This window comes from Arachis ipaensis, chromosome B8, assembly GCF_059453495.1.
Source record: "Arachis ipaensis isolate K30076 ecotype BB chromosome B8, ASM5945349v1, whole genome shotgun sequence".
Lineage (NCBI taxonomy): Eukaryota > Viridiplantae > Streptophyta > Magnoliopsida > Fabales > Fabaceae > Arachis > Arachis ipaensis.
In genome coordinates this window covers 67,722,958-67,750,677 of record NC_142443.1, presented here as the reverse complement: position 1 = coordinate 67,750,677, position 27,720 = coordinate 67,722,958, and the positions used below count along the sequence as shown (strand labels likewise).

At 40.5% G+C, this 27,720-nt stretch overlaps 1 non-coding gene across 1 annotated transcript; it reads right to left on the bottom strand.

The window, feature by feature from the left end:
• Nucleotides 1-8,724: 8,724 nt before the first annotated feature.
• LOC148548436 (small nucleolar RNA R71) lies at nt 8,725-8,832 on the bottom strand. Its single transcript, XR_015898232.1, has one exon. It is a non-coding gene; the product is annotated as a small nucleolar RNA R71 (small nucleolar RNA).
• Between the last annotated feature and the right edge of the window lie 18,888 nt (nt 8,833-27,720).

The following is a 27,720-nucleotide window of genomic DNA, read 5'->3' as shown; positions in this document are numbered from 1 at the left end:
TATTTTTGAAAACACCAAACTTAAAGTTTGGCACAGGATTTAATAGAAAAATTATTTTTGAAAAAGAAGGTTTTGAAAAGAGTATAAAAGATTCCAACCCAATTACCAAGAACACAGATTAACGCTCTAGTCAAATGAGTTATGGGACCTTATTAAAGTTTGGCATAGGATTTAATAGAAAAATTATTTTTGAAAAAGGTTTTTAAAAATATGATAGCCAATTACCATGAACATAAACACCACGTTCTAATTAACTGAGCTATAAATTTAAAGTGTTTTAACAAGGGATAAATAATAAAAGACTCTAAACCAAAAAAAAAAAAAAAAAAAAAGAGAAAATTTTTCCTAATCTAAGCAACAAAATAATCCGTCAGTTGTTCAAACACGAACAATCCCCGGCAACAGCGCCAAAAACTTGGTAGCACGAATTGCGAATCACACTTTTCACAACGCGTACCACTAACCAGCAAGTGCACTGGGTCGTCCAAGTAATACCTTACGTGAGTAAGGGTCGAATCCCACGGAGATTGTTGGTTTGAAACAATCTATAGTTATCTTGTAAATCTTAGTCAGGAAGTCAATTATATCTATCAGTTGAATTGTGAATAACCAGTAGAGCATAAATTAAAAGTTACTTGTTGTGCAGTAATGGAGAATATGTTGGAGTTTTGGAGATGCTTTGTCCTCTGAATCTCTGCTTTCCTCTGTTTTCTGATTCACGCACGCACGTCCTCCTATGGCAAGCTGTGTGTTGGTGGATCACCGTTGTCAATGGCTACCTTCCATCCTTCCAGTGAAAACTACGCTCACGCGCTCTGTCACAGCACGGCTAATCACCGGTTGGTTCTCGATCCGGTTGAAATAGGATTTACTATCCTTTTGCATCTATCACTAACGCCCAGCCTTCAGGAGTTTGAAGCTCGCCACAGTCATTCAATCCTTGAATCCTACTCGGAATACCACAGACAAGGTTTAGACCTTCCGGATTCTCATGAATGCCGCCATCAGTTCTAGCTTATACCATGGAGATTCTAATTAAAGAATCTAAGAGACACTCATTCAATCGGATATAGAACGGAGGTGGTTGTCAGGCACACGTTCATGGGTTGAGGAAGGTGATGAATGTCACAGATCATCACCTTCATCACAGTTAAGCGCGAATGAACATCTTAGATAGGAACAAGCGTGTTTGAATGGAAAACAGGAATACTTGCATTAATTCATTGAGACACAGCAGAGCTCCTCACCCCCAACAATGGGGTTTAGAGACTCATGCCGTCAGAGAATACAAAGTTTAGATCTAAAATGTCATGAGATACAAAATAAGTCTCTAAAAGTTGTTTAAATACTAAACTAGTAGCCTAGGGTTACAAAATATGAGTGGACTATGATGGATGATGCAGAGATCCACTTCTGGGGCCCACTTGGTGTGCTGGGGCCCACTTGGTGTGTGCTGGGGCTGAGACTTTAAGCAATCCACGTGCAGAGGCCATTTGTGGAGTTGAACGCCAGTTTTTGTGCCAGTTTGGGCGTTCAACTCCAGTTTTTGATCCTTTTCTGGCGCTGGACGCCAGAATTGGGCAGAGAACTAGCGTTGAATGCCAGTTTACGTCGTCTATTCTTGTGCAAAGTATGGACTATTATATATTGCTGGAAATCCCTGGATGTCTACTTTCCAACGCAATTGGAAGCACGCCATTTCGAGTTCTGTAGCTCCAGAAAATCCACTTTGAGTGCAGGGAGGTCAGAATCCAACAGCATCAGCAGTCCTTTTTCAGCCTGAATCAGATTTTTGCTCAGCTCCTTCAATTTCAGCCAGAAAAATACCTGAAATTACAGAAAAACACACAACTCATAGTAAAGTCCAGAAATATGAATTTTTCCTAAAAACTACTAGAAATAGACTAAAAACTAACTAAAACATACTCAAAACTATATGAAATTATCCCCAAAAAGCGTATAAAATATCCGCTCATCAGTCTCCTTTTAATCAACCCCCAAGTCAAGTTGGGAGTCTTCTCCATTGACATGAATGTAACTTTCATAAATGATAAAAAGGAATAAGAAGAAGACATGATAAATTAAATAAAATAATAACTGAAAATTAATTAAAGGTAAAAATAGTCCTTTGCATTAATAATCTCAAAATGCAACATCCTTATCTAAACAGGGTTAATGGGCAATAAAAAGAGTAAAGGAATAAGAAAACAAACTAGAATAATGAAACTTCAACGGAGGTAGTGACTCTTCTCAATATCCAAAGCGAAAGCATAAAACTAGAAATCTATGAATGTAAAGGAAACCTAGAGGAAGTAGTAATTTCTCTCTAAGATTAAAAACTAAAACTAAAAACTATGCGAATGAGAATGTCTGTTGAGTCTCTGCTTGTCCCCTGGCTCTAGTCTATGTTTCTGGGCCAAAAACTGGGTCCAAACTTGGCCCAAAATCGCCCCCAGTATTTTTTGCAATTTCTACAGGTAGCGCGCGTCACGCGTACGCGTCAGTCACGCGTACACGTCGCTGGTCATTTTCGCGTATCACGCATACGCGTCAGGCACGCGCACGCATCGCTGTGCGAACCCCAATTCACGAGCACGCGTGAGCCATGCGTGCGCCTCACTTCTCGCTGGTTATCTTCTTTATTTCTTGTGCTCCTTCCATTTTTGCAAGCTTCCTCTCCATCCTCTAAGCCATTCCTGCCCTATAAAGCCTGAAAACACTTAACGCACAGATCACGGCATCGAATGGTATAAATGGGAGTTAAAAATATACAATTTAAAGGCTCAAAAAGCAAGTTTTTAATCATATAACAAAATTGGAAAGGAATTGTAAAATCATGCAAATTGTATAAATAAGTGTACAAAGACTTGGTAAAACCACTCAAGTGAGCACAAGATAAACCATAAAATAGTGGTTTATCAATCTCCCCACACTTAAACATTAGCATGTCCTCATGCTAAGCTCAAGGAGATACAAAGAATGAATGGGGGAAAGTAAGACTCATGAGATGCAACCTATGAATGCAACTATATGCTAAGATGATTCTGTCTACTTGGTCAAAAGTAAATAAGCTCTTCAAGACAAAAATAAACCAGATTCCACTAATTCAAATCATACAATAAAAGACAAGTAAACTTGTAAGAAGATAGCTCATGAAAGCAGGGAACATAGAATCAAGCATTGAACCCTCACATGAAGTGTATATGCACTCTAATCTCTCAAGTGTCTAGGATAAATTCACTCTACTCTTCTCTAGTTATGCTTTCTAAACTTTGTTCTTCATCTAACCAATCAACAAAAATTTAGTATACCAATGCAAACATCATGAGGTCTTTTTAAGGTTGTAATGGGGCTAAGGTAAGGGTGAGGATATATGTATGGCCAAGTGAGCTATAATATGAATCTTTGACTAACCTAAGCTCTCACCTAAACACACACACACTCTATGTAACTCTAAGATTATGCCTAGCTACCCATAATTCCCACTTTTGTATCACATACTCATGTACCAAATTTTCCTTAATTTCACCATATATGCATTGATCTTTTATTCAACTTAGCATTAGGGTAATTTTGTCCCCTTATTTATTTATTTATTTATATTGTAATTTATTATTTTTATTTTTATTTTTTTTTCTCAATCGTAAAAGCAAACATAACATATCAATGCACATGAGTTTTTAATTTTTTTGGTCTCATATGAGTATGCACCCCAAATTCCCAATACTTTTGTCAGTAAAACACAGCACACTTTCATCAACCCAAGTTCCCACAGTTTCCCACACTTAATTGATACACAATCTCTAACTTAACCTAACCAAAGATTCACTTGGGGTAATTAATTGTTTTTTTGCTTAAGGCTAGTGATGTGGTAAAATATAGAACAAAAGGGGATTAAAAGGCTCAAAGTGGCAAACAAAAGTAATTGAAAGGGTAGGCTATTTGGGATGAGTGAGCTAATAACAAATAATGGTCTCAATCATATGCAAGCATGTAAATACACTAAACAATGGACATATAGAATGGAACAAAATATAGATTACAATCATAGAAAAAAAAACACACAAGAATAAAATATTATGGTTAAATAGTGTAACCATGTAATTAAGCTCAAATCTCACAGGTTGTATGTTCTTAGCCATAGCCTATGTTCCAAATTACAATCTTCAAACAAGTTTAACACAAATTATCAATTTAAATTAGTGAAATGCTATAAAAAGGGTCTTGAAAGGAAACTCATTACTTTAACCAAGCAAAACATACATGCAAACAATTATTAACATGCAATCTATCCTATCTAACAAAGAAAAAAGTCAAATGTTGGTGTTAAGAGAGAGAAAGAGCTTACCTCCGGAAGTCAAGGACTGACCTCCCCACACTTAAGGTTTGGCACCGTCCTCTGTGCTATTAGTAAGGAGTAAGGGAGGGCTGGAAGCATCACCTCCAGTGTCTGGTTTGCCTTGGTTTCCTGTGCTACTGGATGAAGGGAAGTCTGGGGTATCCTTTTGTTCTGGGGGTGGGTGTGTACCAACTATGAGGTCCTTCAGATAGTTGTATCTGCACTTGTTACGGCGCTCCATTTGCTCCATTCGCCAGTCTTGCCGGTCGAACCTCTCAAGGATCTGAAGGAATATCTGATGGATGGACGGTGCCTGTGGTGTGGATGATGGTAGAGTAGAAGAATGAGGAGTATCCAAAGATGGGCCTGCAGGCCGGCTCGCAGAGGGAACTGGTGGCCTGATGTACTTCCCATTTGGGATATACTGGTTGGCCCGAGGGATCATGACCTTCGTGTCACCTGGCCGAGAGGACACACCTGCTGCAGAGACTAAATCTGAGACCAACGCAGGAAAAGGCAGATTACCTGCTATCTGTATGTGTCCCATGGCTTGCCGGATGTGTCGGGGCAGGTTGAGGGGTTGCTCTGTCAGGATGCATCAGATGAGGACAGCCATGTCTGCTGTGAAGGTCGACTCGTGAGTGCTCAGAAAGATATAGTGGGACATAATTTGTGCCCACACGCGAGCCTCCAGGATGAGTGACTGGGCTGGGATGCTCTTGGGTTTTGAACGATGATGCCCGTAGATCCACTTACTGCCAGGTTGGGCTATAATTCCAAGGACGCTATCCCAGTCAAACTGATACATCTGGCACTTACAAGATGCTTCTTGATATACATTCCATCCCTTTGGACTAGGTGGAAGGTCCAGTGCTCTCTGGATGGCACTCTCGGAGACAAGGACCTGCTGCTGACGGACGAAGACAGTCTGCAGAGTAGGCGAGGACAAGTTTGAGTAGAATTTAACTACCCATAATAAGTTGGCCTCCCGTGGCTGTCTCCTCAAAAATCCTCACCGTCTCCTCTCAATTTGGGGCTCCACAAAATCAACAAAGTGTGTTGGGACAATGAGTAGATGCTCATTGTTGTAGTTCCTCTCAGCTAGGATGGGGAACATCTGTTTGTAATAACGGTTAGCAAACCGTGTGGAGTCTCGGGCGGGAAATGCTTTCTCTGATTCATCAAGCTTAATGATCCTCTTCACCCGCTTTGTTGGTGGCTTTACACTGGTAGAGGGAAGTTCTTTTGCTAGTGTTCTTTTGGTTCCTCTCCTTGCTGGTGTCTTGTCAGTGGCTTTCGCTTTTCCTTTCTTGGTACCCATGTCTAAAGAAGAAAAAAAAGGAAGAATATTAAAGATAGATAACTAAAGAACCGGAAGGGAGAAAAGTCCAAGTGATAATGAATGCCAAAGGAAAGATGTTAGCTTAAATACATGGTAGCTACAACATGTAGGTAAGACATTAATGAAGATCAAGAGGCCAATTCATAATAAATAGATGCAAGAGTGTTTATGGCATGCAGAAATAGGCATGAGAAGCATATCTCAAGCATCAAGTAGTAAATGTGCCAAATTAAAGAGCATGTGTAATGATGATAATTGTGAATAATAATCCCAAATACATGTGGAGTACAAATATTGGGAAAGGGAGGCATTCAAGTAAAAGGGTAAAACAAAATAGAGTCCAAGATGCCATAGGCCTTTTCACAAACACTTGGTGAGCAAGTTAAAGTAGGAATGAAAATAATATAATCCAAATATGTATGAGAGCTAAATTAAAAAATCAATTGTCAAATCACTCCTCATAATATCCACAAGCTTCATTATAGTAAGGTAATACCCAAATAAAACTCCAATACTAACATAAGAATGCATGAAAAAGAAAGAAAAAAAAACCATGGATAATGAAATTAAGAGAAAAAGAAAGAAGAAAGAACAATAAATGCAAGAATGAAAGAGTAGAAGGGAAGAGAAAAGAAACCTGGTGATGAAGATAAAGAAAAAGGAAAGAAAAAAGTAGTAGAAAGTAAGAAAGAATAAGGAAGAAGAAAGAAAGAAAGAAGAAGAAATAATTAGGATTGAAAAGAGTTAAGATTGGGGGAGAGGGAGAATTAGAATCAGGTGCTGAGGTGGTTTAAGTGTGCGTCGCATGCGATGCGTACGCGTGCATCCCGCGTACGCGTGGCTCGTGCAATTTTCAAGCGACGCGTAAGTGTCAGGGATGCTGATAAACCACTATTTTATGGTTTATATTGTGCTTAATTGTATGATTTTATCAATTCTTTACCCACTTATTCATATGATTGGCTTGCATTTATATTTCCTTCCTAAAATTATTACATGATTGAATATTTGCTTCCTAAAGACTTTTAATTATGTATTTTAACTCTCCTTCATTACATTAGATGCCGTGATCTGTGTGTTAAGTGTTTCAGGCTTTATAGGGCATGAATGACTTGGAGATTGGAAAGGAAGCTTGCAAAAATGGAAAAAACACAAGAAATTGAGGAGATGACCAGCGAAAAGGGACGCGGACACATGGCTCACGCGACCGCGCGACATAGAGTAAATCGCAGTGACGCGGACGTATGGCTCACGCGACCGCGCGGATTGGAACTGCACAAGTGACGCGGAGGCGTGGACGACGCGCACGCGTGGCAAGGCAAAACGCCGAATGACGCGTCCGCATGAATGACGCGATCGCGTGACATGCGCAATCTGCAGAATCTGCAGAATTCGCTGGGGGCGATTTTGGGCCCTGTTTTGACCCAATTTTCGGCCCAGAAAAGCGGAGTAAAGCCAATGAACATGGAGAAATGAAGGACAACAATTCATTACAGACAATTCTCAGTTTTTGATCTAGTTTTACTCCTCCTCTAGGTTTTCTCTCTGCACATTCATAGTTCTTAGGATTTATTTTCACTACTTTTCGCATTGGGATATTGAGAAGAGTTATTACTTCCGTCAAGACTTCATCATTCTCGTTTGTTTTCTTTACCTGTCTCTTACTCTTCCGTGTCTTTGGTTTACTCAAAAATATTATTGGATTATTTTTAGAATTTATTAATACAAGAATTATTTTTATTTTTAATTGATCCTTTTGATTATTACTTATCATGTCTTTCTATATTTCCCTTTCCTATGTTATGAATTCTACATTTACAATGAGCGAGTAGTTCCATAACTTGGATGGGAGTTAATTGAAGGAAAGACCTTCAGTTGGAATTCTTAAAAGGAAAACTGTAATTGGGTTTATTGTTGGATTGTCCTCTAGTCACTGACACCAATCCTTTTCAATTGAGCGGATTGGAACTTGTGAATAGAAACAGCTTTCCAACTTGCTTGACTTTCCCTTACCTAGTAAGGGATAACTAAACAGAACAACCCTCAATTATCAATTAATCTTGAGAGTACTTCAACAAGAATAGGGCTTCCAACTAATCTACTCCCAGTCAAGGTTTTTATTTAAAATTACATAAATTCTCCAATTTAATTTCTCGTTATTCAACTCAAACCATTTTTGAAAACATCTGATTAATAAAATAGCACATTTCTCTGCAACTCGTTGGGAGACGACCTGGGACTCATACTCCCAGTATTTTAATTTAAATTTTGTGACAACCCTTCTAAATTGATAAGCGGATTTTTGGTTGGTTAAGAACTGTACTTGCAACGTATCTCTTCTAATAATTTCTTAACTCACCAATTTTCGCCACGTCAATTTTTGGCGCCGTTGCTGGGGAGTTGCAATAGAGTGCTAAAGTTATTAATTGAAATTTATTTATTTGCATTTTATTTTATTTTGCTACTATGAGCTTCATGTTTCTTTCGTTAAATGACGCGTTCACTTCCTGATCCAAGCTTGCCAATATTCGATCCTGAGATTGAAAGAACTATTTCACGAATAAGGCAAGCTCGGTGTCGGTTAGTCCTCTCTGAGGGCGGATCTAAAACGTCACTTGAGGAAGAAACAGGCTCCCTTTCTGCTGATTCAGTTGATTTATGTGCAGTTGACATGGCAGCACCTAGGAGAATTACTATCCAGGAGGCTGGAGCCCCTGATTTTTCAATGCAACCGTTTCAAGCGCATCACCCAGCAGTGGCTACAAACTTTGAAATAAAAATAGCACTGCTCAATTTGATGCCCAAGTTTCATGGCTTACCTGCTCAAGAGCCTATCAAGCACCTTAGAGACTTCCAAGCAGCCTGTTCTACTGTCAAGCGTGATGGTGCAGATGAAACTTCAATTTTGTTAAAAGCCTTCCCATTCTCTCTTGAGGAAAAGGCGAGAGAGTGGTACTACACTCAACCCGCAGCAACTGTATCCGACTGGGATACACTTAGAAGAGAATTTTTGGAAAAATTCTTTCCAGCTGAAGTTACTGATAAACTGAGGAAAGACATTTCCATGATTGTTCAGGACGAATCTGAGACTCTCTATGAATACTGGGAGCGCTTCAACAATCTTCTAGAAGCATGCCCCCACCATATGATTGACAAGATAGTGTTGCTCGCTACGTAACATAGGGCATGAGGCCCCAAGATAAGACTACATTGGAAAGTGCTAGCAATGGGTCTATGAAAAAGTATAAGACCACTGATGAGGCATGGCAATTGATCAGTGACTTAGCTGAATCTACAAGGAATCACAGGCAGAAACAAGGCCGGTCAAAAGCTGTTGTAGAGGTATCTTCTAGCAAGGAGACTACTGCTCTGGCTCAAAGTATAAGTGAAATGACCACCTTACTGAAGCAGATGCAGTTGACTCAACAACAAGCGCATCAAAGCCAACAGCTAGTCCCACAGAGAGTGTACGGAATATGTGCTGATTACAGCCATTATACTGATGAATGCCTGCAGCTCCAACAGGAAGACAACACCGTGGCAGCCACTCATAACTTCCATGACCGCCCCAACCAAGGGTACAATCAAGGTGGCAGTTACAACCATGGATGGCAGGACAATTCCAACCAAGGTTGGAGAGATAATTCTAACCAGAATTGGAGGGACAACAATAACAGAGGAGGCAGAGACAATCAAGGATATCAGAGGTGGAATAATAACAACAATAGGCAGCAGAACCAGAACCAGCCTTATAGAGCACCTCACTTGAGGCAGTCCCAAGGGCCACAGCACAACCAACAACAAGTTCCGCAGATCACTCAATCTAATTTCTCTCCGAGTGAAGAGGCCATTCAATCCATTGCACAAGGACAAAGGAACATGGAAAGTTCACTTAATGGCCTAGCATCCACCATACAAGCCCTTATCTCTCAGCTGGCACCACCCAATACTTCAAACACTCAACAGGCAAACTCCAGTGGAATTCCTTCTCAACCCTTGCCCAATCCGAAGGGTGGCATCAATGCCATCACCCTAAGGTCTGGAACTACACTGCAAGAGAGGAATCAGGAGGAACCAAACCCACCAGAACACGCCTCAGCTGAAGAGGTAGTAGAAGTAGAAGATGTTGAAGAGGAAGAGGACATACAGGACATGGCTGAAGAAGAAGAAGCTCAATCACAGGAAGAAGCACCAGAGGACGCTGAAGCTATGAAGGACGCCATTCCTATTCCATTTCCAAAAATTGCAAGGAAGGCCAGGAAGCAGTTGGAACCCGACCCCAAAATGGTAGAGATATTCAAAAAGGCTGAGGTAACTATTCCCCTTTTTGATGTTATTCAGCAGGTACCTAAGTACGCAAAGTTTCTAAAAGATTTATGTATACATAAAGACAAAATTAATGAATTAGAAACTATTCCTTTAGGTAGTTCTATATCTGCTTTAATGGGAGGTATACCTGAAAAGTATAGTGATCCAGGTCCATGTATGGTTAATTGTATTATTGGTGGTGTGATATTTTCTGACTGCATGTGTGATTTAGGAGCATGTGTTAATATAATGCCTTTGTCCATATATGATACCTTGAGGCTCCCTCCCTTAAAAAGGTCGGCAGCTCATTTTGTGTTAGCAGATAAAAGCATTATTACGGTGGTTGGAATAGCTGAAGATGTATTAGTGGGCATTAAGGGGCTCACATTTCGCATTGACTTTTATATCCTGGAGATGCCCCAAAATGACTCAGAGAAGCCATCATCAATCCTACTAGGAAGACCATTCGTGAAGACCTCAAAGTTCAAATTAGATGCTTTTTCAGGAACATACTCTTTTGAAATAGATGGCCGAGTAGTAATCTTCAATCTGAATGGAGCTATGAAGCATCCTCCGGAGGATCATTCTATCCTCCAGTGTGACATCATAGATAAAACCGTGGCTGAAATTCACCAGGAGGAATTTGAAGAGAAGTACATAGGACAAGGTCCGAGTGTGGGGACACTTTATGAAGACAATGACAGTGCTTTACCATTGTTACCAGCTCCAGACAACCCAGAGCCTAACCATGAATAGAAGTTAGAATTGAAACCCCTCCCTCCACACCTCAAATATGCTTACCTTGAGGACAAGCAGAAGTTTCCAATTATCATTGCAAGGGAACTCACTTCTCAACAAGAAGAGCAGCTACTTAGTGTGCTGAGGAGGCACAAGAAGGAAATTGGTTGTAGTTTGGCAGACATCGTAGGCATCAACCTTCAGGTCTAAAAGCACAAAATATTTTTAGAAGAGGGAGCAAGACCTGTCCGTCAACCTCAGAGAAGACTGAACCCCACTATCTTAGAGGTTGTCAAGAAGGAAGTGACCAGACTACTGGAGGCAGATATCATCTACCCCATCTCAGACAGTGAATGGGTAATCCGAGTACAAGTGGTGCCCAAGAAGTCTGAAGTCACTACAGTGAAGAATGAGCATGGAGATCTCATGGCAACAAGAGTTCAGAATGCCTGGAGGGTCTGCATTGACTACAGACGCCTAAACCAGGCCACTCGTAAGGATCACTATCCTCTTCCATTCATTGATCAAATAATGGATCGCTTGTCAGGTAAATCACATTATTGTTTCTTAGATGGTTACACAGGGTATTTCCAGATTCATATAGCTCCTGAATATTAGGAAAAGACCACTTTTACATGTCCTTTTGGGTCTTATGCTTATAAGAGAATGCCCTTTGGCTTGTGCAATGCACCAGCTACTTTCCAAAGGTGCATGATGAGTCTTTTCTCTGATCTTATTGAGGACTGTATGGAGGTTTTTATGGATGAATTTAGTGTATATGGTGATTTCTTCAATCTTTGCTTGGATAGTTTATCTAGAGTATTAGATAGATATGTCAATACAAACCTTGTATTGAATTTTGAAAAATGTCACTTTATGGTTAAACAAGGGAATGTACTAGGACATGTTGTGTCTAATATTGGAATTTCTGTAGATCCAGCAAAGGTGGATGTTATTTCTAGTTTACCTTACCCCTCCTCTATGAGGGAAGTCCGTTCATTTCTTGGCCATGCAGGTTTTTACAGGAGATTCATTAAGGACTTTAGTAAAGTAGCTCTTCCCTTATCCAGACTACTGCAGAAAGATATTGAGTTCGAGTTCAGTGAGGATTGCAAACAAGCGTTTGATAAGCTGAAGACCGCCCTGACTCAAGCTCCAATTGTGAGAGGACCAGACTGGAGCCAGCCATTTGAACTAATGTGCGATGCCTCCAACCATGCAGTAGGTGCAGCACTGGCTCAGCGTGAAGGTAAGGACCCCTTTGTAATTGCTTATGCGTCTAAAACTTTAGATGCCGCTCAGTCTAATTATACTACTACTGAGAAAGAGCTTCTTGCTATTGTTTTTGCTCTGGATAAATTCTGAGCCTATTTACTTGGTACAAAAGTAGTAGTGTACTCAGACCACGCAGCTCTAAAGTATCTATTAGCTAAAAAGGAATCCAAACCAAGGCTTATACGTTGGATACTGCTACTACAAGAATTTGATTTAGAAATTAAGGATAGGAGTTGTAACCAGAATCTAGTGGCAGACCACTTGAGTCGCCTTCAGCACATTAAGCATGACTCCACTCCTATAGCTGATAATTTCCCATTTGATAACATGCAAGCAGTATCTGAGGTAGTCCCTTGGTATGCACCTGTAGCTAATTATCTAGTTAGCCGCACTTTTCCTCCAAACTTTACTAAGCATCAAAGAGACAAGCTGAAAAGTGAGTCTAAATATTATATATGGGATGACCCATATTTATGGAGATGTGGCACTGACCAGGTAATTAGACGGTGTGTGCCTCAATCAGAATTCCAATCCATTTTAGAAGCCTGCCACTCATCTAAGAGTGGAGGACACTTTGGCCCTCAAAGAATAGCTAGAAAAATCTTAGACTGTGGATTCTGGTGGCCTACTCTTTTTAAAGACGCTACTGAATTTTGTAAATCCTGTTTCCCATGCCAAAAATTTGGTAATATATCCATGAGGGATGAGATGCCTCAACAAATTATGCTTTTCTGTGAAGTTTTTGATGTTTGGGGCATTGACTTCATGGGTCCATTTCCAAATTCTAATGGTCATTTTTATATATTGTTAGCTGTGGATTACGTTTCCAAATGGGTGGAAGTAATTCCTACCCGCACTGATGATGCTAACACTGTTGTTTCCTTTGATAGAAACCACATTATTTGTCGCTTTGGATCCCCACGAGCAATCCTGAGCGATCAAGGCACCCATTTTTGTAACAGAAGACTAACAGGATTAATGAAGAAGCATGGGATAATTCATAAAGTTGCAACCGCCTACCATCCTCAGACTAATGGGCAAGCCGAGGTGTCAAACAGAGAGATAAAGCGTATATTGCAGAAAATAGTCAAACCTCATAGGAGAGACTGGAGCACCAGGCTACAAGATGCACTTTGGGCATACAGAACAGCATACAAGACACCCATTGGGATGAGTCCTTTCCGCTTAGTTTATGGAAAAGCCTGCCATCTCCCAGTTGAAGTAGAGCATAAAGCCTTTTGGGCAGTAAAGGAATGCAATATGGGATTTGAAACATCCGGAGCTGAGAGGAAGTTGCAACTGCAAGAATTAGAAAGCCTTCACCTGGAAGCTTATGAGAACTCAAGGCTGTACAAGGAGAAGATGAAGGCTGTACATGATAAGCACATCAAGAGGAGAGAGTTCCAACCTGGGGACTTAGTCCTCCTTTATAAATCTCGACTGAGGCTCATGCCAGGCAAGTTGAGATCAAGATGGGAAGGTCCATATAGAGTAGAGAAGGCCAAGCCGTACGGAGTTTTTCACCTAAGTCATCCTTCAAGTTCTGAACTCATCAAAGTTAATGGACATCGTTTAAAGCTGTACCATGGCAAGAAGTTGAAGAAAAACAAGGAGCTCGAGATCTTCCTCTTGGAAGATCCACACATAGCCGAAGACTGAGCTAGTGGAGCGTCCAACTTACGGACGTTAAAGCAAAGTGCTAGGTGAGAGACAACCCACCATGGTATGATCGTTCTTTTCTTTATTCGCAGTTTTCTTTTTCAATAACTGTTCTCCTTATTTGCACATTTAGCTTGCATCTACTTTTGCATATTTTTATTTCGAAAAAAAAATTTCACACGACGCGACCACATCAATGATGCGTCTGCGTCGCAGGTGGCTCAGAAAGAATAAGAAAGCGAACAGAAAGTCATGCGAGAGCATGGCTGAAGGCGTGCCTTGGGCACAAATCGCCCCACGCGTCCACGTCAGGTGGAAAATTTGCCTCCCACGCGACCACATCACCCACGCGGCCGCGTGACCTGAAAATCGATGTGAAAAGGGTGCATAGCTGAAAGTTATGTTGGAGTGGTGATGGACTAGCGCTAGACGCACAGCCCTTACCACGCGAACGCGTGCCCCACGCGTCCGCGTCATATTCCAATATTGGCCACTCACGCGGTCGCATGACCCACGCGATCGCGTCACCCATATTTTGGCAAAATAAGATTTCGAACAGAGACTTGTGCGAGCGCGAGGCTGCCGTCGCGCCAGTAGCATAAAACGTGTCACGCGACCGCGTGACCGACGCGACCGCGTCAATCCGAATAAGCGCAATTCACGCGAACGCATCACCCACGCGTCCGCGTCGCTTGCGCTGCACAGCTTACCCTGATTTGCCAAATATCTTATCTTTCTTCTCCCCAAATCCTATTTTCTCTTTTCCCTCCTTATTTCTTGTTTCTTCCGTCTTCCTTCTTTCTCACCTTCTTCTCCCTCTCTCTCATCCCCATTATCAAGGTTTTTCTTTTCTTCTTCCTTCCTTACTTTTTCATTATCTTTATTATTTTTATGTTTTCTTCTTTTCTTTTCTTTTTACTTTCATTATCCATATTTTCTTTTTCCTTCTTTTTTTTTCTTTTAATTGGTGTTAGAAATTTAATTGAGTCATTATTTTTCATTATATGCTTGTGGATTGTTGCAAAAATTGTTTGGCAATTATATATTAATTTTTAAAGGGTTGCTTGCATGTTCAAATTATTATTTTCAATAGTTTATTCATCATGCATGCTACGTGTTTGTGAAAAAGCCCATATGGCATTATGTATTTTCTACATTATTCTATTCTATTATTCAATGCTTGCTTTTCATAAATTTCCTTTACTATTTTATTAATTTAATTTAATTGTCAATACAAACGTGATGGTTAGTTTGTTACGAGTGATAACATATTTAACAAATCAAATGCTTGATCTATGCTACTCATGCCTTTGCCTGCATGCCAATAAACACCTTGCATTTAATTGTCATCAAATGCACTTTCTATATTTTCATTGGTGAACTTTTCACATGTAGTCATGACCATGTGTTAACGACATCCTCTTTACCGTGCATTGATTATCACTTATACAATCCTCTTCCTTGCTCTATCCTTTTGAATTCATGTTACTTTCTATTTCCCTTTTCAGGATGGCCACCAAGAAAGGAAACGAGAAAGCTACTCCCAAACCACCAGCAAGAAGAGGAATAAAAAGAGCATTAGTGGCAGAGCCTTCTTCAACTGCAGTCAAACCCTCAACAAAAACAATTAAGAGGATTATAAAGGTTGATGAAAAAGAAAAAGCCTTCCCAGTAAAGGACACTGCGCGATTTTTCAATCGCTACTGTGAGCAGATGTTCCCTATCCTGGCAGGACGGAGCTACAACAATGCATACCTTCTTATCCTCCCACCCAATATTACTACCTTTGTTGAGCCGCAAATTGAACGAAGACAATGGGGTTTCCTCCAGAGATAGCTAAGGCAGGTTAATCTTTCTTGGGTAGTTGAGTTCTACTCTAATTTCCACCTGCCAACCCTGCAGTCTGTCTATGTACGTCAGAAGCAAGTCTCTATTATAGAAGAGGCCATTCAACAAGCTCTAGATCTTCCCCCTGCTCCAGAAGGATTGGACGCCTTTCAAGAAGCCTCACTTAAGCGCCAGATGCACCAATTTGACTGGGACGCCGTTCTCAGAGTTATCGCACTACCTAGCAACAGATGGATCTACGGATACCACCGTTCCCGTCCTAAGGGAATATCAGCTTCAGCACTTACCTTGGAGGCTCGCGTATGGGCACAGATCATGTCCCACTACGTCTTTCCGAGCACTCACGAATCCTCCTTCACTGTAGACATGGCCGTTCTACTATGGACGCCTTTAAGAAGCCTCACTCAAGCGCCAGATGTACTAATTTGACTGGGATGCCGTTCTCAGAGTTATCGCACTACCTGGCAGCAGATGGATCTACGGATACCACCGTTCCCGTCCTAAGGGAATATCAGCTTCAGCACTTACCTTGGAGGCTCGCGTATGGGCACAGATCATGTCCCACTACGTCTTTCTGAGCACTCACGAATCCTCCTTCACTGTAGACATGGCCGTTCTACTATGGTGCATCCTTACAAACCAGCCTCTAAACCTACCAAGACACATTCGGAATGCCATGGGACACGTACAGATTGTGGGCAACTTACCTTTTCCCGCCTTGGTCTCATATCATGTCTCAGCAGCCGAAGTCTCGTACAGAGCTGGGGACATCAAAGCCATGCTTCCACGGGATGATCAGTACGTCCCTAACGGGAAATATATTAGACTTTCAGCAGCCACTACTAGCCAGCCTACCGAACCAGCTGAGGACATTTCTCCTTCCACACCACAAGCACCTACAACAACCCAACTGCTCCATCAGTTACTTGAAAAGTTGGATCGTCAGGAACAGAAAGCAAAGCTAAGAGAGCGCCGTAACAAGCGCCGATTCACATACCTTAAGGAGCTGATTATGGGAAAATTCAAGGACTCAGACACCCCGGACTCCACTTCCTTTACCAGCACAGGGAGCCATGACGGTCCCGACTGTGGAAATACTGCCACCAGCCCACCTTTGTTCCTGACAGATGGCACCGAGGACGATACAAAGCCTTAAGTGTGGGGAGGTCGGTCAGTACCTGACTTCCGGAGGTAATTTCTCTTCCCTAACACCAATATATTAGGATATTTAGTTAGTTTTTCTTTTGTAGAATAGGATAAATTGCATAGTAATAGATTAGTTGCATGCATGTTCTACTTGATTGAAAAGACAATAAGTTTCTTCTAAGACCCTATCTTTAGAATAAAATTTCACTAATTTTAATCAAAACTTTTATGTTGAAATTTGCTTGAAGTTGTATTTGGAACATGATTTTTGGGCTAAAGAACACACAACCTGTGAGATTTGAGCCCAAATGCATGGTTACATTATTTAACCATAATTATTTTATTCTTGTGTGTTTACTTCTATATGATTGTAATCTACATTTTGTTTCATCCTATATGTCCAATGTTTAATATATTTATATGTTTGCATATGATTGAGGTCATTACTTGTTTAAATTCACTTATCCAAATTAAGCCTATCCTTTCAATTACCTTTGTTAACCACTTTGAGCCTTTAAATCCCATTTGTTCTGTATTTTACCACATTACTAGCTTTAAGCGAAAAAACAATTTTATACCCCAATTGAATCTTTGGTTAGCTTAAGATAGAATTATGTGTGTTAATTAAGTATGGGAAATTGTGGGAACAAAAGATAATAAGGGAATGTGTCATGATAATATAATGGGAATTTGGGTACCTACTCATGTGAAACTATAAGAATAAATATATTTATGTGCATTGATTAGCTATGTTTATTTTTTTTATGTTTATGTTGAAAAAAAATCAAAAAATATTCAATAAATAAATAAGGGGACAAAATTACCCCAATGCTAAGTTAAGAATTCAAAGATCAATGCATGTATGATAAAATTAAAATAAAAAGTTGATACATGAGTATGGAATGTGAAAGAGAAATTTTGGGTAGCTAGGTGTGAATTTTAAGTTATATAGAATATATATATATATATATATATATATATATATATATATATATATATATATATATATATATATATATATATATATGTTGGGTTTAACCAAGATTCAATTTCTAAGCTTACTTAGCCATATATGTACCCTTACCTTTACCTTGGCCCCATTACGACCTTGAAAAGACCTCATGATGTTTGCATTGATATATTAATTGTTGTTGATTGGTTAGGTGAAGAACAAAAAAAATTAGAAAGCATGATTAGAGAAGGATAGAGTGATTGCCCTATACACTAGAGAGATTAGAGTGTACATACATCATCAGTGAGCGTTCAATGCTTAAAATTCTATGTTCCCTACTTTCATGAGCTACCTTCTTGCATTTTTTATCTGTTCTTACTGTATAAGAATTGAATTAGTGGAGTTTGATTTGTAATTGTCTTAAAGAACCTATTTACTTCTGATCAAGTAGACAAGAATCATATTGTTGCATTCATATATATAGGTTGCACTGCATTACATGAGTTTTACATGTTCCTACTCATTTATTTTATCTCCTTCAACTAAGCATGAGGACATGCTAATGTTTAAGTGTGGGGAGGTTGATAAACCACTATTTTTATGGTTTATATTGTGCTTAATTGTATGGTTTTATCAATTCTTTACCCACTTATTCATATGATTGGCATGCATTTATATTTCCTTCCTAAAATTATTACATGATTGAATATTTGCTTCCTAAAGACTTTTAATTATGTATTTTAACTCTCCTTCATTCCATTAGATGCCGTGATCTGTGTGTTAAGTGTTTCAGGCTTTATAGGGCATGAATGACTTGGAGATTAGAAAGGAAGCTTGCAAAAATGGAAGGAACACAAGAAATTGAGGAGATGACCAGCGAGAAATGACGCGGATGCATGGCTCACGCGGCCGCGTGACATAGAGGAAATCGCAGTGACGTGGATGACGCGCACGCGTGGCAAGGCAAAACGCCGAATGATGCGTTCGCATGAATGACGCGATCGTGTGACATGTGCGATCTGCAGAATCTGCAGAATTTGCTGGGGGCGATTTTGGGCCCTGTTTTGACCCAATTTTCGGCCCAGAAAAGCATACTAGAGCCAAGAAACATGAAGAAATGAAGGACAACAATTCATTACAGATAATTCTCAGTTTTAGATCTAGTTTTACTCCTCCTCTAGGTTTTCTCTCTGCACATTCATAGTTCTTAGGATTTATTTTCATTACTTTTCGCATTGGGATATTGAGAAGAGTTATTACTTCTGTCAAGGCTTCGTCATTCTCGTTTTTTTTTCCTTACCTGTCTCTTACTCTTCCATGTCCTTGGTTTACTCAGAAATAGTATTGGATTATTTTTAGAATTTATTAATACAAGAATTATTTTTATTTTTAATTGATCCTTTTGATTATTACTTATCATGTCTTTCTATATTTCCCTTTCCTATGTTATGAATTCTACATTTACAATGAGCGAGTAGTTCCATAACTTGGATGGGAGTTGATTGAAGGGAAGACTTTGAGTTGTAATGCTTAAAAGAAAAATTGTAATTGGGTTTATTGTTGGATTGCCCTCTAGTCACTGACACCAATCCTTTTCAATTTAGCAGATTGGAACTTGTGAATAGAAATAGCTTTCCAACTTGCTTGACTTTTCCTTACCTAGTAAGGAATAACTAAACAGAACAACACTCAATTATCAATTAATCTTGAGAGTACTTCAACAAGAATAGGGCTTCCAACTAATCTACTCCCAGTCAAGGTTTTTTATTTAAAATTACATAAATTCTCCAATTTAATTTCCCGTTATTCAACTCAAACTATTTTTGAAAAAATATGATTAATAAAAAGGCACATCTCTCTACAAATCATTGGGAGACGACCTGGGACTCATACTCCCAGTATTTTAATTTAAATTTTGTGATAACCCTTCTAAATTGATAAGCAAATTTCTGGTTGGTTAAGAACTGTACTTGCAACGTATCTCTTCTAATAATTTCTTAACTCGCCAATTTTCGCCACGTCAGACGCGTACGCGTGATACGCGTACGCCAATTGGCACGAAGGCAACCCCGCGTATGCAGAACTCTCTGTTTGATACGCAGAGAGCAATAAATGCATATGACACGTGCGCGTCAAGGACGCGCACGCTCGGATGGCCATTGTGGGAAAACGACGCGCATGCGTCAGGGACGCATACGCATGGTGGGGCTTGTGCTCCCAGCACAGTTCTAGCTCCACACCATCATAACTCTCTGGCCATACACCCATTTATGCCGATTTGCAGGGTCATGCGTACGCGTGGGGAACGCGTACGCGTGGACTGGTGAAAATGCAAGGGACGCGTACGCGTGAGGGACGCGTACGCATGGACTTGCTTGTGCGCAAGGCACGCCACCAGCACCACTCCTGCCCAACTCTCTGTTCAATTTTTATTTTCATGCACGCACATATGACACGTACGCGTCAGCGACGCTGGCGCGTCGTGTGCTCTTTTTTTTTTATTTTATGCAGAATGCAAAATGTAGCATGCAGATGAATATGTAGAAATTATGAATGACTACTACAAAAATTAAAATAAAATAGACAGAGAATGAGAAGAAACAATCATACCATGGTGGGTTGTCTCCCACCTAGCACTTTACTTTTACGTCCTTAAGTTGGACGGTCCATAAGCTCAGTCTACTTCTGTTGGTGGGTCCTCCAAGAGGAAGACCTCTAGCTCTTTATTGTCCTTCATCTTCTCACCATGATACAGCTTTAAGTGATGTCTATTGACCTTGATGAATTTGGAACTTGAAGGATGACTCAAGTGGAAGACTCCGTATGGTTATGCCTTCTCTACTCTGTAGGGGACTTCCCATATGGATCTCAGCTTTCCTGGCATGAGTCTCAGCCTTGAGTTGTAAAGGAGAACTAGCTCTCCAGGTCTGAAATGTCTTCTTTTAATATGCTTGTCATGCACAGCCTTCACCTTCTCCTTATATAATCTGGAGTTGTCATATGCCTCGAGTCGAAGGGTCTCCAGTTCTGCCAGTTGCAACTTCCTTTCAGTACCAGCCTTCTCAAATCCCATGTTGCATTCCCTTACAGCCCAGAAATCCTTGTGTTCCACCTCCACTGGGAGGTGACAAGCCTTTCTGTACACTAAGCGGAAAGGGCTCATTCCTATGGGTGTCTTGTATGCTGTCCAATAAGCCCAAAGCGCATCTACAAGTATGGTGCTCCAGTCCTTCCTATGAGGCTTGAATATCTTCTCCAGAATGCACTTTATCTCTCTATTAGACACCTCGGCATGCCCATTAGTCTGGGGATGGTAAGTTGTTGCTACCTTGTGAAAAATTCCATGCTTCTTCAGTAGTCCTGTTAATCTCCTGTTACAAAAGTGAGTGCTTTGATCATTCACGATTGCTCGTGGTGATCCAAAGCGACAAATAATATGGTTTCTAACAAAGGAAACAACAGTGTTAGCATCATCAGTGCGGGTAGGAATTGCTTCCACCCATTTAGAAACATAATCTATAGCTAACAGTATATATAAGAAACCACTAGAATTTGGGAATGGACCCATGAAGTCAATGGCCCAAACATCAAAAATTTCACAGAATAGCATAAGCTGTCGGGGCATCTCATCCCTCTTGAATATTTTACCAAACCTTTGGCATGGGAAACAAGATTTACAAAAGGCAGTAGCATCTTTAAAAAGAGTGGGCCACCAGAATCCACAGTCTAGAATTTTTCTAGCTGTTCTTTGAGGGCCAAAATATCCACCACTCTCAAAGGAGTGGCAGGCCTCTAAAATAGATTGGAATTCTGATTGAGGCACACACCTTCTAATTATCTGGTCAGCACCATACCTCCATAAATATGGGTCATCCCATATATAATATTTGGACTCGCTTTTCAGCTTGTCCCTTTGATGCTTAGTAAAATTAGGAGGGAAAGTGTGACTAACTAGATAATTAGCTATAGGAGCATACCAAGGGACTACTTCAGATATTGCGTGTAAGCAGTCAAATAAAAAAGCATTATTAATAGGAGTGGAGTCATCCTTGATGTGCTCAAGGCGACTCAAGTGGTCTGCCACTAAATTCTGGAAACCATTCCTATCCTTAATTTCTAAATCAAATTCTTTCAGCAGCAATATCTAACGTAATAGCCTTGGTTTGGACTCTTTTTTAGCTAATAAATACTTTAGAGCTGCATGGTCTGAGTACACTACCACTTTAGTACCAAGTAAATAGGCTCGAAATTTATCCAGAGCAAAAATAATAGCCAGAAGCTTTTTTTCAGTGGTAGTGTAATTAGACTGAGCAGCGTCTAAGGTCTTAGAAGCATAAGCAATTACGAAAGGATCCTTACCTTCGTGCTGAGCCAACGCCGCTCCTACTGTATGGTTGGAGGCATCACACATAATCTCAAAAGGCTGGCTCCAGTCTGGTCCTCTCACAATCGGAGCTTGAGTCAAGGTAATCTTTAGCTTATCGAACACATTCATGCAGTCCTCACTCAGCTCGAACTCAACATCTTTCTGCAGCAGTCTGGATAAAGGCAATGCTACCTTACTGAAGTCCTTGATAAATATCCGGTAGAAACTTGCATGGCCAAGGAACGAATGGACTTCCCTCACGGAGGAGGGGTAAGGCAAACTAGAAATCACATCTACCTTTGCAAGATCTATGGAAATACCAGTATTAAAAACAATGTGTCCTAGAACAATACCTTGTTTTACCATAAAATGACATTTTTCAAAATTTAAGACAAGGTTTGAACTAACACACCTGTCTAATACTCTAGCTAAACTATCCAAGAAATGGCTAAATAAATCACCATAAACGCTAAAATCATCCATGAAAAATTCCATACAGCTCTCAATAAGATCTGAGAAAAGACTCATCATGCACCTTTGGAAAGTAGCCGGTGCATTACATAAGCCAAAAGGCATCCTCTTGTATGCATACCTTCCAAAGGGACATGTAAAAGTAGTCTTCTCCTGATCTTCATGAGCTATATGAATTTGAAAATAGCCTGTATAACCATCTAAAACAGTAATGTGATTTACCTGACAGGCGATCAAGCATCTGATCAATGAATGGCAAGGGGTAATGATCCTTGCGAGTAGCTTGGTTGAGGCGCCTGTAATCAATGCAAACCCTCCAGAAATTCTGCACTCTAGTTATCAGGAGCTCTCCGTGGCCATTCTTCACTGTTGTGACTCCAGACTTCTTGGGCACCACTTGTACTGGACTGACCCATTCATTGTCTGAGATGTGGTAGATGATATCAGCTGCAAGCAGTCTGGTTACTTCCTTTTTGACAACTTCTATGATGGTAGGATTCAACCGCCTTCGAGGTTGACGGACAGGCCTTGCTCCCTCTTCTAGAAATATCCTGTGCTCACAAACTTGAGGGCTGATGCCTACTATATCCGCCAAGCTCCACCCAATTGCTTTCTTGTGCCTTCTCAGCACACTAAGCAACTGCTCCTCCTATTGGGAAGTGAGTTCCCTTGCAATGATGACTGGGAGCTTCTGATTGTCCTCAAGGTAAGCATACTTGAGGTGGGGTGGAAGGGGCTTTAATTCCATTTTCTGCTGATGGCTGGGCACTTGATCATCTGGAGCTAGTGATGATGGCAAAGTGTCCGCATTGTGTACAGAGGGTTTCCCCACACTTGTATCTTGCTTCATGTGCATCTCTTTTACTTTTTCTTGGTGAACTGCAGCTACAGTCTCATCAACGATGTCGCACTGGAAGATGGAGTAATCTTTCGGAGGGTGCTTCATAGCTTCATCCAAGTTGAAGCTCACTGCTCTGCCATCTATCTCAAAGGAGTAAGTTCCTGAGAATGCATCCAACTTAAACTTTGAGGTCTTCAGAAATGACCTTCCAAGTAGGATGGATGATGGTCTTCCTGAGTCATTAGGGGGCATCTCCAAAATATAGAAGTCAATAGGAAATGTGAGCCCCTTAATGCTCACCAGCACGTCCTCAATAATTCCAACCACTGTGATCATGCTTTTATCTGCCAAAACAAAATGAGCTGCCGACCTTTTTAAGGGAGGAAGCCTCAAAGCATCATATATAGACAATGGCATAATGCTAACACATGCACCAAAGTCACACATGTAGTCAGAAAATGTTACACCCCAATGGTACACGTAAACATACATGGCCCTGGATCCCCACATTTTTCTGGTATGGCACCCATTAAAGCAGATATAGAGCTACCTAAGGAAATAGTCTCTAGATCCTGTATTCTATCCTTATGCATGCATAAATCTTTTAGAAATTTCGCATATTTAGGTACCTGGCTAATGGCATCAAAAAGTGGAATGGTTACCTCAATCTTTTTGAAGATCTCCACCATCTTTAGGTCGAGCTCCATCTGCTTTCTGGACTTCCTAGCAAGGTGTGAAAATGGGATAGGGATGGCGTCTCTTGTAGCTTCAGCCTCCTTTGGTGCGCTATTCTCTGGTTGAGCTGCTTCTTCTTCAACCATGTCTTGTACTTCTTCCTCCTCTTCAGCATCTTGTACCTCAACAACATTCTGAACTTGAATGTTCTCCTTTGAGCTTGATTCCTCATGGTTCCTCTCTTGCAGTGTAGTCTCGGATCTCAAAGTAATGGCATTGATGCCACCTTTGGGGTTGGGTAAGGGTTGAGAAGGAATTGAACTGGAGTTTGAAGGTTGATTGTTGAAGGTAATTAGTGAATCCATCTGGGAGACGAGAGCCTGTAAAGTAGCATTCAAACCGTTCATAGTAGAGTTAAATGTATTCTGAATGTCTTGCGTCATAGTGTGAAGCATCTCATCATTAGAAGAAGAAGGGGGTAAGTGATTTGAGGGGCTTGCTGTTGGTTGTTCTGAGGTGCTTGGGAGTGCCTTTGGTGAGGTACTCTGTAAGACTGGTTTTAGTTCTGCTATCTGTTGTTGTTGTTGTTGTTGTTCCACCTCTGATTTCCATTGTTGTCTTTGCCTCCTCTGTTGAAGTTGTCTCTCCATCCCTGGTTGGAATTATCTCTCCATCCCTGGTTGGAATTATCGCTCCACCCCTGGTTGGAGTTATCTTCTCAACCTTGATTGTAGTTTCCACCTTGGTTGTAATTGCCGCCTTGTTGATTGTATCCTTGATTCGGACGGTCATAGAAATTGTGAGTAGCTGCCAAGGTGTTGTCTTCTTGTTGGAGTTGCGGACACTCATCAGTCTAATGAGTATAATTGGCACATATTCTGCAGACTCTTTGAGGAACCAACTGTTGACTCTGTTGTGGTGGGGGGCTGAGGTTATTGTTGATTCAGCTGTAGCTGCTTCAGTATGTTGGTCATCTCTCCCAGAGTCTGAGTGAGAGCAGCAGTCTCACTGCTAGAGGAAACCTCCGCAACAGCCTTGGGATGGTTGTTCCTGTGCCTGACATTCCAGGTAGATTCAGCTAGATCGGTGATCAGTTGCCACGCTTCTGTCGCCGTCTTATACTTCTTCATAGAGCCATTACTTGCAGTATCTAATATAGTGTTATCCTGAGGCTTCATGCCTTGTGTGAAGTAGCTGATTAACACCATCTGGTCAATCTTGTGGTGGGGGCATGAGTGATGACATGTCATCATGTCATATTTTTCTATGCTTTTTCATACAAGAAATTGATGATTAGTGCTTAAATATTGAATGATTTTTGTGCTTAAATGATATATTTCTTTGATCTTTTGATTTTATAAATTTTTTAGGAAATAAGTGGAAAAAGAAGCAAAATAGCACAAAATCAGCTCAAAAGAAGAAAAGAAGGATTTTGGGGCACACTTTGAAGTTTGAGCACGCTTTGGAACCTTATGCCACGCTTTTAAAAAAGCGTGGCCCATGACCATGAAGCATTGGCATTAGCATTAATGCCTTATGCATGCATTATCATGAGTTAATAAATTAAAGCATGCATGCATTTAATGCCATCATGAACCATGCATTATTAACACATTGGCATTACTAATAAATGAATGAACGCTACGTTGGCTTATTCATACTAGTATTATTAATGCCATCGTTGGCTTATTCATACTAGTATTCTTAATGCCATCATTGGCTTATTCATGTATTCATTAAATGAATGAACGCTACGTTGGCATTACTAATAAAACCAAGCAAGCGTTCATTAACCAAGGAACAATGAGCGCTCAAAGTGAATGCTACGCTCACTAAAGCGAGTGTTTTCGGGCTTATTGGGCTTTGGAAGCAAGGCGTAGCAAGGAAACAAAGGGTAGCGCTCAAAGGAATGAACACAGCGTTCAATAAAGTGAACGCCCAGGAGGAGAATGGCGCGCGAGCAACGTTCAACAAGTGAACGTGAAGTTCACTAAGTGAACGCTAGGAACCAAATTCTCACCAAGGAAGCACGTGAAGAAGCATGCCTAGCAATGTGAACGGGGCGTTCACTTTCCTAACTGAACGTTCCACTGGAGCATCACCAAGCCAACCCTGACCCATTCATTCAAGGCCAAATCCAAATCAACCCATTTTATTGAAGCCCCAAAGCAAGCAAAGCCCATTGACATAACTCAAAGGCACAAGAAAAAGCTAGATTAGGAATTTCATTTAAATTGTAATTTGTTTTTAATTTCAATTTTATTATTGTAAAGCCTATATAAAGGCATCAATTTCATTTCATTAAGGAGGCTGGCTCTGCTAGAGAGCAGTAGGAGTAGGAGTAGAATAGAGTGCTCTCTTTTAAATTTTCCTTTTTGAATTTGAGAATTGGAAATCAGATCTGGGTTTTCTTTTCTTTTCTGTTTCATCTTCTTTCCTCTGCAATTTCTTTTCTGTTTTGTTCGAGAGAGAAATTGAGCTCTTGGCTTTCTTTGTGTTTTTGCTATTTTATTGAAATTTTTAATTTCTCTTTAGGATTTCAAAATTGATCTAAGTCTTCTTACTGTTTTGATTCTTCTGCACTTTTACATTTCTGTTTTGGTACTGAATTGATCTGTTTCTGAATTTCCTCATCTGAGAGCTCTTTAGTTTACTGCACTTCACATTTTTCAGTTCTATTTTAATTCCCAGCACCCAAAACCTTTTATTCTTCATGCAATTTAAGTTCCCTTGAAATTTATATTCAGCAATTTAAATTCCTTTCACTTTAAGCTTCAGTCATTTACCTTTCTTGCAATTTAAGTTTCAGCTCTTTTACTTTCTTGCACTTTAAGATTCAGGCAATTTACTTCTTCTGCACTTTTAATTCACTGCAATTTATCTTCTTCTAGTTCCATTTCACTCAATTCAACACTGTTAGCTTGACTAGAATCACCTCACTAAAGTTGCTTGATCCATCAATCCCTGTGGGATCGACCTCACTCTAAGTGAGTTTTACTACTTGATACAACTCGGTACACTTGCCGGTGAGTTTGTGTGAAAATCTAATTTTCACTCATCAATAAGTTTAGGAGATTCCTGAAGTGTTCCTAGTATTCGTAAAGGGTCTCTGACTCACCTTGAATAATGCAGGAAATCTCTTTCCTCAATCTCTCTGTAACTTCAGCTGGGAAGTATTTGTCCAGGAACTCCCTTCTGAGCAGATCCCAATTGGTAACGACTACTTCAGGTTGAGTGTAGAACCACTCCCTTGCCTTTCTGTCAAGAGAAAACGGGAAGGCAGACAGCAAAATAGTAGTCTCATCTGCACCATGACGCCTAACAGTTGAGCAGGCTGTCTGAAAATCCCTGAGGTGCTTGATAGGCTCCTGAGCAGGTAAGCCATGAAACTTGGGTATTAGGTTGATTAACGCAGTCTTCAGTTCAAAATCTAGGGCCAGATTTGGGTGACGCGGTTGATACGGTTGCAGTGTAAAGTCTGGAGTGCCTGCTTCCTGGAGAGTAATCCTTCTGGGCTTCGCCATATTACCTGCACGTAAATCAACAGAATCAGTAGAAAAGGAGCTTGTTTCTTCCTCAGATGGCACTTCAGATTCGCCTTTAAAAGAGACTGGTGAATTGGTAGTAACCACTTCACCACCCTCAGAGGCTAACCGACGTCGAGCTCGCCTAATACGTGAAATAGTTCTTTCAATTTCAGGATCAAATGTGGCTAAGCTCGGATCAGGCAACGAACGCGTCATTCAATGAAAGAAACATA